The sequence below is a fragment of the Dama dama genome, chromosome 4 (genome assembly GCF_033118175.1).
Source record: "Dama dama isolate Ldn47 chromosome 4, ASM3311817v1, whole genome shotgun sequence".
NCBI lineage: Eukaryota > Metazoa > Chordata > Mammalia > Artiodactyla > Cervidae > Dama > Dama dama.
Genome location: NC_083684.1, coordinates 56054651 through 56066846, shown reverse-complemented (window position 1 = coordinate 56066846; position 12196 = coordinate 56054651). Strand labels below are relative to the sequence as shown.

The window sequence follows — 12196 nt, the reverse complement described above, 5'->3', positions numbered from 1 at the left end:
GTAGAAGAAAAAAAAAATAATAATAAATTTATTCTTTTTTTTTTTTTTTCTAATCTCGCTGCAAGGCATGTGGGATATTCATACCCCAACCAAGTATTCAACCTTCACCCCTGAATTTGACTGGTGGAGTCTTAGCCACTAGACCGGGAGTGAAGTCCCTACATTTATTCTTTGGTGCAAGTTTTTTTACAGACAAAAGGCAGGCAGAGGACTTGGCTGGGGGGTTATTCTGGGAAAGCCTCAGAGGGTCCTGCTTGGTTACAATCCGTCCCTTCCCTGGTCTGCCCCTGGCTGGAGTTTCAGCTCCAGGAGAAGGAAGTCAGCACAGAATCGGGCAGACCACCTGAGCCTTCAGATATCCTTTATATCCTTAGAGTGAAGGCTGTACGTTGTTAGGGGGCTCAGTGATAAAGAAAATGCCTGCAACGCAGGACATTGCAGGGATCACGCATCTGATCTCTGGGTGCATAAGATCCCCTGGAATAGGAAGTGGCACCCCACTCCAGTATTCTTGCTTGGGAAAGCCCATGAACATAGGAGCCTGGTGGACTAGTCACAAAGAGCAACTGAAAAGGCCCACAGGTCATCCATTGTCAGGAGGGTAGAGGTGGTGTGTTGCTGCCAGCAGCACAAATTCTGTTTCTCAATTTTTGTTCGTGTTAGAGCAAACTGTTGTTGAGGAAGCAAGAAAGGAAGGTAAGCTGGTGATCTGTGTCTTCTGAATACTATTATAATCTTAGGGATGTCTCCCCCGGTTCAATCAGTCTTGTTGGTTAGGCAGGCAGAGTTGGGATGTATAAATCAGAAGGAAACTGAAATCTTAGCCGCAAACATCCCACAATGATGAGTCCTCTTACACAATAATGCATGATGCTGTCTTCTTAAGACTTCACAAAGATAGCATAGATACCGAACTGACACATGAATAGAAATTAAGCCATGATGACTTCAGCTAGTTGGTGACCACACTTCTTAAAGGCATATATAATCTTATTCCTTAAGCAACTCATGCCTAACTGGTTCCATGTCACCAAAGCCATCTGGTGGAGGACAGATAGCAGCAACCATTTAACTAGGTGTTTAAGCAACTCACTGAATGGCCTCTGGACCAGCCTCAATTCATCCACTTGTAATTTATTTTCTACAAATGTCTATAACATCTCTGTGAGAAGGTCAGCAGCTATATATTCAAGAGTTTCTTTGAGCTTGTTCTTGGTTAAATAAGTCAGTGTCTCCATGCTGAACAAGTGAGCATTTCTGTTCCTTTTAGTCTAGGTCCTCAATTTACTTGCTCTGACAGACATATGGGAAGTCTCCATCTGGAAGAGGCTGTGTCTTGGCTACTCCTTCCTGTGCGGATGGATACACTACTTTGTTGCTATCTACAGTACTTTCTTGACTGTATATGAAGTGAATATAAGAAAAAACTTTTTATACTTTTATACTGTTTTCTTCTAGTGGATCTAACAAAAAAATTGTAATATACACTACTTTCCTGGCCAGTAGTGGATATAAGAAAAAAGCAGCATAAGGATATTTTGAAACTACTGGTTTCTAGTGGGAAAACAGGAGCTTAAATATGGTGGGGAGGAGGTGGTATGAAATCTGGGAGTAAGACAGGCTCCCATGTCCATGGAATTTTCCAGGCAAGAATACTGGGATTGGGTTACCATTTCCTTCTGCAGGCGATCTCGCCTACCCAGGGATCGATCCCGAGTCTCCTGGTGCGTCCTGCATTGGCAGGCAGATTCTTGAATACTAGTGCCACCTGAGAAGCCCTAAGACAGCCTCAAGGATGGATCGTGCAACACAGGGAATATAGGCAATATTTTGTAAGAGCTGTAAATGGAAAGTGCCTTGCAAAATTGTCAACAAAATAATTTTAGAATTTAAAGTGAAGGGAGTTGAGCCTGAGTGTGAGAGGAAAGGCTTCCTGGACTCGAGCCCAGGGGAAGTGAGGGAGGCCAATGGTGAGAGGTCTTGGAGTGGGGTCTAGAGTGTGGGACAGAGGGCAGGCTTTCCAGGCTCCAGCTGGGACCAGGCTGAGAAGGGCAGGATTTCTCTCAGAGGGGGTCTGGCTGGGGCCTCCAGCATCTGGAGAAGCTCTGTAGGAAAGCGAATGCCCACCTTGGAAGTCAAAGTCATGCCTCAATCGCGTCTGGGAGATGCTGATACATGTGAGTAGGTGAAACAAACTGAGACCACAGTGGAGGGAAAACGGATCCAGGGTCCAGGGAAGGGGTGGCACCGAGGACAGAAGCATCTGGAACACAGGGAGAGGCAGGGAGGACAGGGTTGATCTAGGAGTGTGCAGAGCCAGAAGGGCATGTGACACACCAGGGTTCTTGGAATCCTGTCAACAGACATTGATAAGAGGCCAGACAGGATATTCAGACAAGGTTTTATTGGAGCTCTGGGTGCATCAGGAAGGAAGTGCAACAAGTGACAAGATCCCTTGTTTGCTCCTGGGGGTGAGGGGATGTCAGGGCACATGTGGGAAATCCGCTCCATTAAATGGGGTGAGGGCGGGCTGGGTCCAGCGTTGGGCGGGAGGGCTGAATGCGAGGTCTGTGCAGCCCCTTGGTGGGGCTGTGTGCAGGGATCACGTCCAGGACCACACTTTAGCTCTCCAGCTCTGAAGGGGACTGGAGTTTTGATCTTTTCTTTTTTGATCTGGTGCATCACTTGCCCCCACTGCTCGTGAGTGTAGTGATTGTTAGCCCCTTGTGGTTTCCTTGCTCTCTGTGGCTCAAGAAGCTGTGTGTCCACGAGGAAGCACTGCAGCCCAGGTCCCAGCCTGTCTGAAATCTAGAACCTGGAGAGCAGGGAGGGGGAGGGAATGGAGGATGGGGCAGGCCTAGGAGTGTGCAGAGCCCAGAAGAGTCTAGAAAAGCCAGGGATGGGGGACGAGTTTAGGGATCGAGGGATGAAGAGAAGGGCACTGCCCTGAGGGGTGGGTGAGACAAGTCAGGGAGAGGAACAACTCTGATCGGAGGGGACGGACGGGGCTGCATCCCCAGATTCCGTTCTTGAGGCAAAGAGGCCTCAGGTGCATCCAGCGCTGTTGGAACCGCCAGCCTCCTGGGCCCCGCCTTGGGAAGCACAGAGCATCTTGGAGTCCACACCCTGGTCCACACGCTTCCCCTCTGGGGCGGTCCTTACCCTCCGGGGTCGCCTTCGTGGCGCAGAGCTTCTCCTTTTCTCTGTTCTGACCCTGTTCTGTCCCTTGATGACTGGCGCCCGGGCCCTGTGCGCCCCGACCCCTCTCAGGGCCACCCCGGCTCCTGTGGCCGCTCCGCTGAGATCGGGAGTCCGGCTCCGCGGCCCCGGGTCTGGGCCGCAGCGCCGCGCCTGCTCCCCAGGTTGCCTCCTCAGGGCTCCCCTCCGGAATGTCCCGTTTGGCCCCTCGCAGCCTTCCACCCCACTGGGACTCAGGTCTCTCAGCCCTCCTGCCCCCAGGACCCTGTTCTTCCAATGGCTCCTGGCCTCTCTCCAGATCTCCTTGCCAAAATTGGGCCTCTGTGTCCTGGGGTCAGATTACATCTGAGAGAGAGAGTTTTAAGTGAAATGGAAAAACCAGCTTTACTGCTTTGCCACACATGGGGGACCAAGCAGGCTAATGCCCTCAATGTTCCTAATGTCCCTGTGTCCTGGGACTTCCAGTCGTCCAGTGGTTTAGAGTCCACCTTGAAATGCAGAGGACCTGAGTTTGATCCCTGATGGGGAATCTAAGATCTCACAGCCCAGGAGCAGCTGAGCCCTCGCCCCACAGCTGGTGAGTCTCTGCGCAAGATCCCACCAGCGGTAGGGACTATCCCACACCTGCAAATCAGAACCAAGGCAGCGAAATGAATAGATAAATAAAATTTTAACATAAATAAAAGGCTGTGTGTCTGGTCCTGGAGAGGTCTGAGGCGTCTTATGGTGTTAAAGGAGCAGAGCCTGTTCAACCCGAGGACGGTCTTCTGTTGGGTCTGTGATGAGGTCTCGGGGAGCAGCAGCATCACCCTTGTGGTTCCAGCCGGTCTCAGCTCTTCCTGCTTGTGGGCAGCACAGTTCACTTCTTCCATCTGGCAGGGGTTTCAGATTCTGTAAAAGGGGTCAAATAGGACATTTGGAACCAGGACGGCTTCAAATATTTATCAATAGCCTTCGAGGAAGAGCTAACAGTCCATGAGTTTGTTTAATAGCTATGATATTATTATTTTGACTTCCTTGACAGTTTCCTTTCTTTCTGTATTGTCTCACTTCTATGATTGAATATATTCTTGACTGAAGTTGTTTTTCATAGATACAAGGCAGGTGCACATGGGTGGGATCTATGAAAGCCTTATAAGTTCCTTCTTGTCTCCAGTTCCAAGGGGAGTCAACCTGTGTAATTTGAGGAAAGGACACAAGAGCTGGAAATAATCTCACGTTCCAAGCTTCGTTAGCATCAACAGTTTGTGTTAAGGAAATATTATTTCTCTCTTTGATTGCCTTGTTATCGCCCTTGGACCAACATTTGAAAAACATGAAAGCATATTACCATGAGGATAATGATTAATTATTTGTGATATTTTCCCAAAGAGTCTTCTTATTTTAGAGGGCAACAAGGAAGATGAGTTTTTGAGTGTTTCCATCTGATAAATATGTAGTGTCCCAGTGGTCTTTGCCGTGAGGCTAGAGCTTGAACTGTCTTTTTCACAATTAGTGTTGCAACTAGAGAAAGCCTGTGCTAGCAACAAAGAGCCTGTGTGCTCCATCAAAGACCCAGCCTCCAAGAACGAGTGAATAAGTCAATCATAAAACTACATGTACAAAAGAGAGTCTCAGACTGAATTCCAGAAAACAAGGAACGAACACCATTTTACCCTCAGGAAATCCAGGCCCAAATCCTGCCATTTGATTTTGCCTGGGGATTTCTCTCTTCTAAAGGGCCCCAAAATATAAGGATTATTGCAAATGTCAGGAGACAGTCATCTTTATTTACCTGATAAGGCTGCTCAGAGTTAAACATCTCTAACTTCTGGAGAAACCTAGAGAGAGAAAAGTAACATATTTCCGTTTTACTCACAGAGGGCATTTATTCAGTTGCTGTCAATCATTAGTAGCTTGAGGGGAAGGGCTGGGCTTTATCTAGAAAGCCAACAGATAAATAATATTTCAGAGAGAAAAAAAAAAACACCATAAATTTTAAAACTATATTTACAAGTTGACTCAGTATTTCATCTTTTTTTAAACACTTTTATAATACCAGCATGTTTTTTAAATGGAGATTTTAAAATTTCTTATCCAGTTAGTTGCCTGGTATAACATGAAATTGATCAGACATCAGTGCTTGTCAAAATGGTCTCTCTAATGAATCTTCTTGGGTGATGAAGACCTTTTGCAAAACCATAGAGTTTAGTAACTGTGTGTGCCTGACTTAAAAACTGAAAGACATGGTGATGCACCTGAGCAGAATGTAGCAGGTTAAGAATCTTGGACACAATAACCAGAATTGTGACTTGGTAGGAGAACTTGGTATGCCCTGGTATGTCCTAATTATGATGTTGGGACCTACCAGGTGTAGGAATTCCATAATTTTTTTTAGCAACTCTCTATTAATAATATCCATCCCAGTTTAACCTGTGAAGGCTTCTCATTCACTTGATAATGCTCCCCATGGTGTTTAACATACCAGTGATGCTAGGTAATCTAATATTTCCCTCTGAGATGCCTCACAGTTCCTCTGGAACACTCAGAGTTAGCTAGAGAAAGAGACTTACCATCTGTTGTCCAAGGCAGCTCAATATTCCAGGAAAGTTTGTTCTGTTAACAGAGAGAGAAAACCAAATTCCAATATTGTTGTAGCTTACTATTAATAATAAAAGTCATTTACTTAATTAAATTATATTTAATTGTAATCAATCCTGAACTGTACACAATTCTTCCTAATGTCACATCATGAGAAATGCTGGGCTGGAAGAAGCAGAAGCTGGAATCAAGATTGCAGGGAGAAATATCAGTAACCTGAGATATGCAGATGACACCACCCTTATGGCAGAAAGCGAAGAAGAACTAAAGAGCCTCTTGATGAAAGTGAAAGAGGAGAGTGAAAAAGTTGGCTTAAAGCTCAACATTCAGAAAATTAAGATCATGGCATCAGGTCCCATCACTTCATGGCAAATAGATGGGGAAACAATGGAAGCAGTGAGAGACTTTATTTTTTGGGGGCTCCAAAATGACTGCAGATGGTGACTGCAGCCATGAAATTAAAAGACGCTTACTCCTTGGAAGGAAAGCTATGACCCACCTAGAGAGCATATGAAAAAGCAGAGACATTACTTTGTCCACAAAGGTCCATTTACTCAAGGCTATGGTTTATCCAGTAGTCATGTATGGATGTGACAGTTGGACTGTAGAGAAAGCTGAGTGCCGAAGAATCGATGCTTTTGAACTGTGGTGTTGGAGAAGACCCTTGAGAGTCCCTTGCACTGCAAGGAGATCCACCCAGTCCATCCTAAAGGAGATCAGTCCTGGGTGTTTATTGGAAGGACTGATGTTGAAGCTGAAACTCCAATACTTTGGCCACCTGATGTGAAGAGCTGACTCATTTGAAAAGACTCTGATGCCGGGAAATATTGAGGACAGGCTAAGAAGGGGACGACAGAGGATGAGATGGTTGGATGGCATCATTGACTCAATGGGCATTGGTGGACTCTAGGAATTGGTGATGGATGGGAGGCCTGGCATGCTGCAGTCCATGGGTCGCAAATGGTCGGACACGACTGAGCAACTAAACTGAACTGAACAGAAAATGTATAATAGATAATATTATATTATATTGTATTATATATTATATATGCTATGTAGTATATCTTATAACATATACAATATATATTATATAATATGTTACATAGTATTTAATTATATAATTATACAATGGTATTTTATAGTATATATAATAATTAAAATATAGTATGATAATAAAGTATATATCAATATACTTTACAGACAGTAAAATGAACATAACAATGTATAAGGATAAATATTATTCTATATATTTTTTTTGGTATATGATAGTATCTTATATACCTTATATTATGTATTATATATCATATGTTTTATATCATGTATATTTATATGTGATATATGTGGTATATATTTATAAGATATTTATATTATATTTATATAAATATTATATTTATATTTTTATATAACATTACATGTTTAAAGAAATTTATATTTATATTTGTTTCAAATTGACAAATAAGTTAATACAAATATATGTTACATAAAAATTAGTATATTATTAATTTATATATAATATATATTTATTTACATATCTATTTATATGGATATGTTACAACTTATAGTATACATTTATTTAGATAGTCATATTTATATAATAGTTATATTATCTCCAATATATAATATGTATATCATATATATAATATATACAATTATTTAGAAATATATTATATAATTGTAATAGTTATATATTATCATATATTATGTAATAAAATAATGTGTATATTACATATAGAATATATCATATATCAATAAAATAATTATATATTATGATTATATAGTTGTATATTAAATATTTATTTATTAAATATATATTACATACATATGATATGATATTAATATTATATTATATTATATATATGTTACTGATATGGATTATATTGCATTAATATACATATTTGTTAAATAGACAATATATTATTACAGTAAATGTAATAAGTTACAATTTGTATATTATATACATTAACATATATTAGATGAAAATCATGATAATGTTATATTAATATAATACTGATTATATATATAAATGATATGTTATTATATATTTTAGTATATATTCATATATTATATTATGCATTATATTACATATATTATACATACTAATTAAATTAAAACTACTAGGCATATAATAATTATTATATCTACAAGATGTATTACATTTTCATTTTTTAAATAAGTTATATATAATCCATTTTAATTATATATTAACATTAAATAATATTGTTTATATATTATATAAATTATACACTATATATACAATAGCTATAAGAATATAATATAATATAATAATACAGTATATGTAAATATACTTTATATTTCTATGAACTAAAGTATATATAATAAAGTATAATAATAATTATATGTAATATATACTATACTTTGATGTATAACCTATATTACATTTTTCGTGATATCTATCATTATATATCACATATCATATATGATATATAAAAGTATATAATATATATTTAAGCAATATATGTACAATATATATATCAATTTTACAAAGTATAATTGTCTTTTTATATACTCTATATACATAATTCTTATATATATAATTATTTTATATAATATAAAATATAGCAATTATATATAATGAAATATAAGATGTAAATAAATAGTATATCTCTACATGTATATATTATATATTTATACATAAATTTATATATATAATCCTCTATATAAATATGTGTTTTATTATTAACATGTGTTATATATATTTAATGTACTTTAGTATATAATATGTATTTATATTTTATATATACTAAATATATTAAATATATCCTTATTAGTATATATATTATATGTAATAGTAATACATATTATATATGTAATTTTTAATAAGTATAGAATTATTTAATGAATATTATTAAAATTTCTCATTAAATTTTTATAAATATAAGAAAAAATTTACATATCAGATAATTGTAATATAATAATATAATTATAATATAATACACAATTATACTATATATATACATACATGTGCTAGATTTATATTTTAATATATTTATATATTCCTATGTCATTATGTCATATATTATTGTATTAATTTATATATTATATTAATATTTTCATTTCATTTATTTATATTTATTATTTTTTGTTTCTTTATCATTATTTATTTTTAGTAGATGTTAAATCATATCGCATTTTTAAAATGCCTTAAAACTTAAAACCAAGAAACAGGCAATTGAAGTTTTTTATCAACAGTAGATTTTGTAACCTATAAGGCATACATACCTTAGGGCACAATTTTCCTTTATGTTGTACAAGATATGTACTTAATAAACTGAAATATGTTTGTGTTTTTTCATAAAAGGCAAAGATAAGTAAACATAGACTTGTTCAGAACTCAATGTGTCAGTATTTCACCTATGCCATTTATCTCAGTTATTTATGACAATATAGCAATGTAAGTGAACTTTCTTGCTGACAAATGTTGCAACAGGTGTGCCCTAGTGACTTGCAGTAGAACTAAGTACAATGAAAGAATGTTGCTGTCTCCTGTCTCTAGTAATAGACACAGTTAAACGGGCTAAAATGATGTCAGTACCAGACAAAGACGTCATGAACATTTCCCAGATTCTGTGACTCAGAAATACAACATTTGTAAGCGCTTATTTGAAGTCAGTGCAGTAGAGCGCATTTAGAGCTCTATATGTGATAATATATAATATGATCTCTATATAGTAATCTAAGGAATATTATCTAGAGACAAAGACACACTGAGACATACACACGAGCAGAGATCTGTTCCTCATTTTATGCTTCATGAATCAGGCACTGCAATTAAACTTGTCAGAAACAGAGCTTTAGTTGCGCCCTGATGCTCCAGGCGGGTTGCATCTATCTGGGACCTTCCACCCCCTGTACCCGCCCAGAAGAGTTATCACCCCCTGCCTACAAAAGAATACTACAAAAGAATTGTAACTACAAAAGAATACTCAAAATATTAACGTGTCCCTTATCGCTTCCACAAACCTCCGTATAAGTATGAAGCCTCCCGGATCCCTCTCGGCGGCGCTCAGCCTGGGCATTAGGCCGACTGTCAGCCCTCCTTGCCTGAATAAAGGTAGCCTACTTCTGTTGAGGTCGTCTTTCCTTTTCTGCCTCGCCCAAACTGTACCTTACAATTTATTTAAAATAAAAGATATAAGTAAATGCAGTGCAGTGGATGGTCTATTTCTTTGGCGGGATCTGCCTGATGTCCAGCCCAGGGTCTCTACCATGGACCCTAGCCTGGGAGCGGGTCTCCAGCAGGAGAAAGCGCAGGGGTGGGGTGGGAGTCGACAGGAGCCCTCCATCGGGGGTGGAGGCCAGGGCTCTGGAGCGCACATCTGGCTCAGAGAAATGGGAAGGGGAGTGGAGGTCCGCAGGCTCACATTGTGGACTTGAGACCAGACACGTTTGGAGAAAATCCAGCTCAGTAGCAGAATATTCAGAGAGGCTGCGGTGGCACTGGATGGTTTGAGAAGGCCATTTCTGAAATCAAATCACATCCCAATCAGGATGTATACCAGTGGAGCCCAGAGGAGAAATGGGTGCCTAGAGGATAAACTGGGGGGATGAAAGGGGCAGAGTAACCTTCCACAGGCTTGCTGATGTGAACGTTTCAGGCCCAGGGCCACAGGAGGCCCAGACCTGGCCTTTCTGAATATATTGTTACGGCTTTCTCCAGCGGTCCAGTGCTTAGGAGTCCACCTGCCAATTTTGGGGACAAGAGTTCAGTCCCTATTTCAGGAAGACCCCACATGAACAGTTGGGGCAAATGATGCACAAGATAGGAAAGCAGATCAAAAACCCAATCACCACCCCCCAGCTGGAGAATAAAAGCGGGAGCCTGGCTGTGATGCCTGCACACACCCCACCAAGGGTGTGGGGAGGGGGCAGACCTCGATCTCACCCCTCCAGCCCAACCCCTGACCCAGCCTGCCTTCGCCCCACGCAGGGACCAGATTCCCCTGCGTGACCTGACACCCTCCCCCCATCCTGCTGGGTTTGCGTGGGGAAGCCGTCAGTCAGCCTTTTCGCAGGTGTCCACCAACTGTCCCCGGCCTGCCGGCCTCTGAAATAAAGCAAACTTCCTTTCCACCGACCTGGCCAGTCCACTGCTTTGAGTGCGGAGCCACCGAACCCACCACACTTCTTGGAGCATCTCTTCTCTCTCGTTTTTGCCTCTCAAATTCTTGTTTCTTCGCAGCACGTGTAGCTTGCTCCTATTCTTCCTGTGCCTTTTGGTTTGATGTTTTCTTTGGATTGTTTGAAAGAGTATATTCTCGTGCTACAACGGCCTTCTGACAAAGCCAGACTTCTAGAAGAGAGAAATCTGCAAGGCAAAAATGAATGGCAGGACTTTGGCCTGGATTTTCTGAGCTTAGGAGGCTATTTCTTGTTTGTCATTGGCATTTGGTCTGAAACTCTTTTTTTATACATATAATTTTTTATAACTTATTTATTCTTGAGGTGGTCTCTCTGATCAGCACACATACTCTTCCTTTCAAGCAGGTGCTTTCTCGAGTTGCAGCACTAATTGTGAACAAGACAGCTCAAATTCTAGCCTCACAGCAAAGACCACTTGGATACTACATATATCAAATGGAAACCCTCAAAAACACTTCTTCCTTGTTGTCCTCTAAACTAGGAGGACTCTTGAAAAATATGACAAATGTGTACTTTAATCATTATCCTCATGGTAATATGTCTCACAATTTTCAAATGTTTGTCCAGGGGTTATGACAAGGCAATCAAAGAGAGAAATAATATTGTCTTAATACAGACTATTGATGCTAAGTTTGAAAGTCGAGATTATTTCCAACTCTGTGTCCATTCCCCAAGTAGGGAGGATGACACCCGAAGGAAATGTAATCAAGCAGGACCCTATGAAGTCTTAGTAGATCTCCACCCAGGTCCATCTGCCTTCTGTTTGGAAAAAAAAAAAAAAAGGTTTAGTCAAAGAATAAATTTAATCACAGAAAATACAGAAAGGAAACTGTGGAGAGAGACAAAATAAGAATACCTTACCTAATGAACAAACTCGTGCAGAATTAGTTCCTCCTCAAGGGCTATTCATAATGCTGGGAGCCAGGAACTTTGACCTCTTTTACAGAATGAGAAATCCCCCGGCAGAAAAAAGTGAACTATGACGCCCACAAGCAAGAAGACATGAGACCGGCTGGAACTACGATGGTGATGCTGCTGTTCCCCGTGACCTCATCACAGACCCAACAGAAGAGCGCCTCGAGTTGATCAGGCTCTGCTCCTTGAACACTCTAAGACTCCTCAAACCCCCTCCAATACCGGACACACAGCCTTTTCTAAAACATATATTTTATTTATTTATTTGGCTGCCTTGGGTATGACGTGTAACAGGCAGGATATTCCCTGCGTCTGGCAGCATCCTGGCTTGCAGCGGGCAGAC

At 40.1% G+C, this 12196-nt stretch overlaps 1 long non-coding RNA gene across 1 annotated transcript; it reads right to left on the bottom strand.

Annotated features, from left to right (window-relative positions):
* Nucleotides 1-4058: 4058 nt before the first annotated feature.
* LOC133051233 (uncharacterized) lies at nucleotides 4059-11693 on the bottom strand. The gene is made up of 4 exons (XR_009691802.1): nucleotides 10875-11693; nucleotides 5751-5793; nucleotides 4973-5018; nucleotides 4059-4089 (listed from the first exon to the last, which is right to left on the bottom strand). It is a non-coding gene; the product is annotated as an uncharacterized LOC133051233 (long non-coding RNA).
* Between the last annotated feature and the right edge of the window lie 503 nt (nucleotides 11694-12196).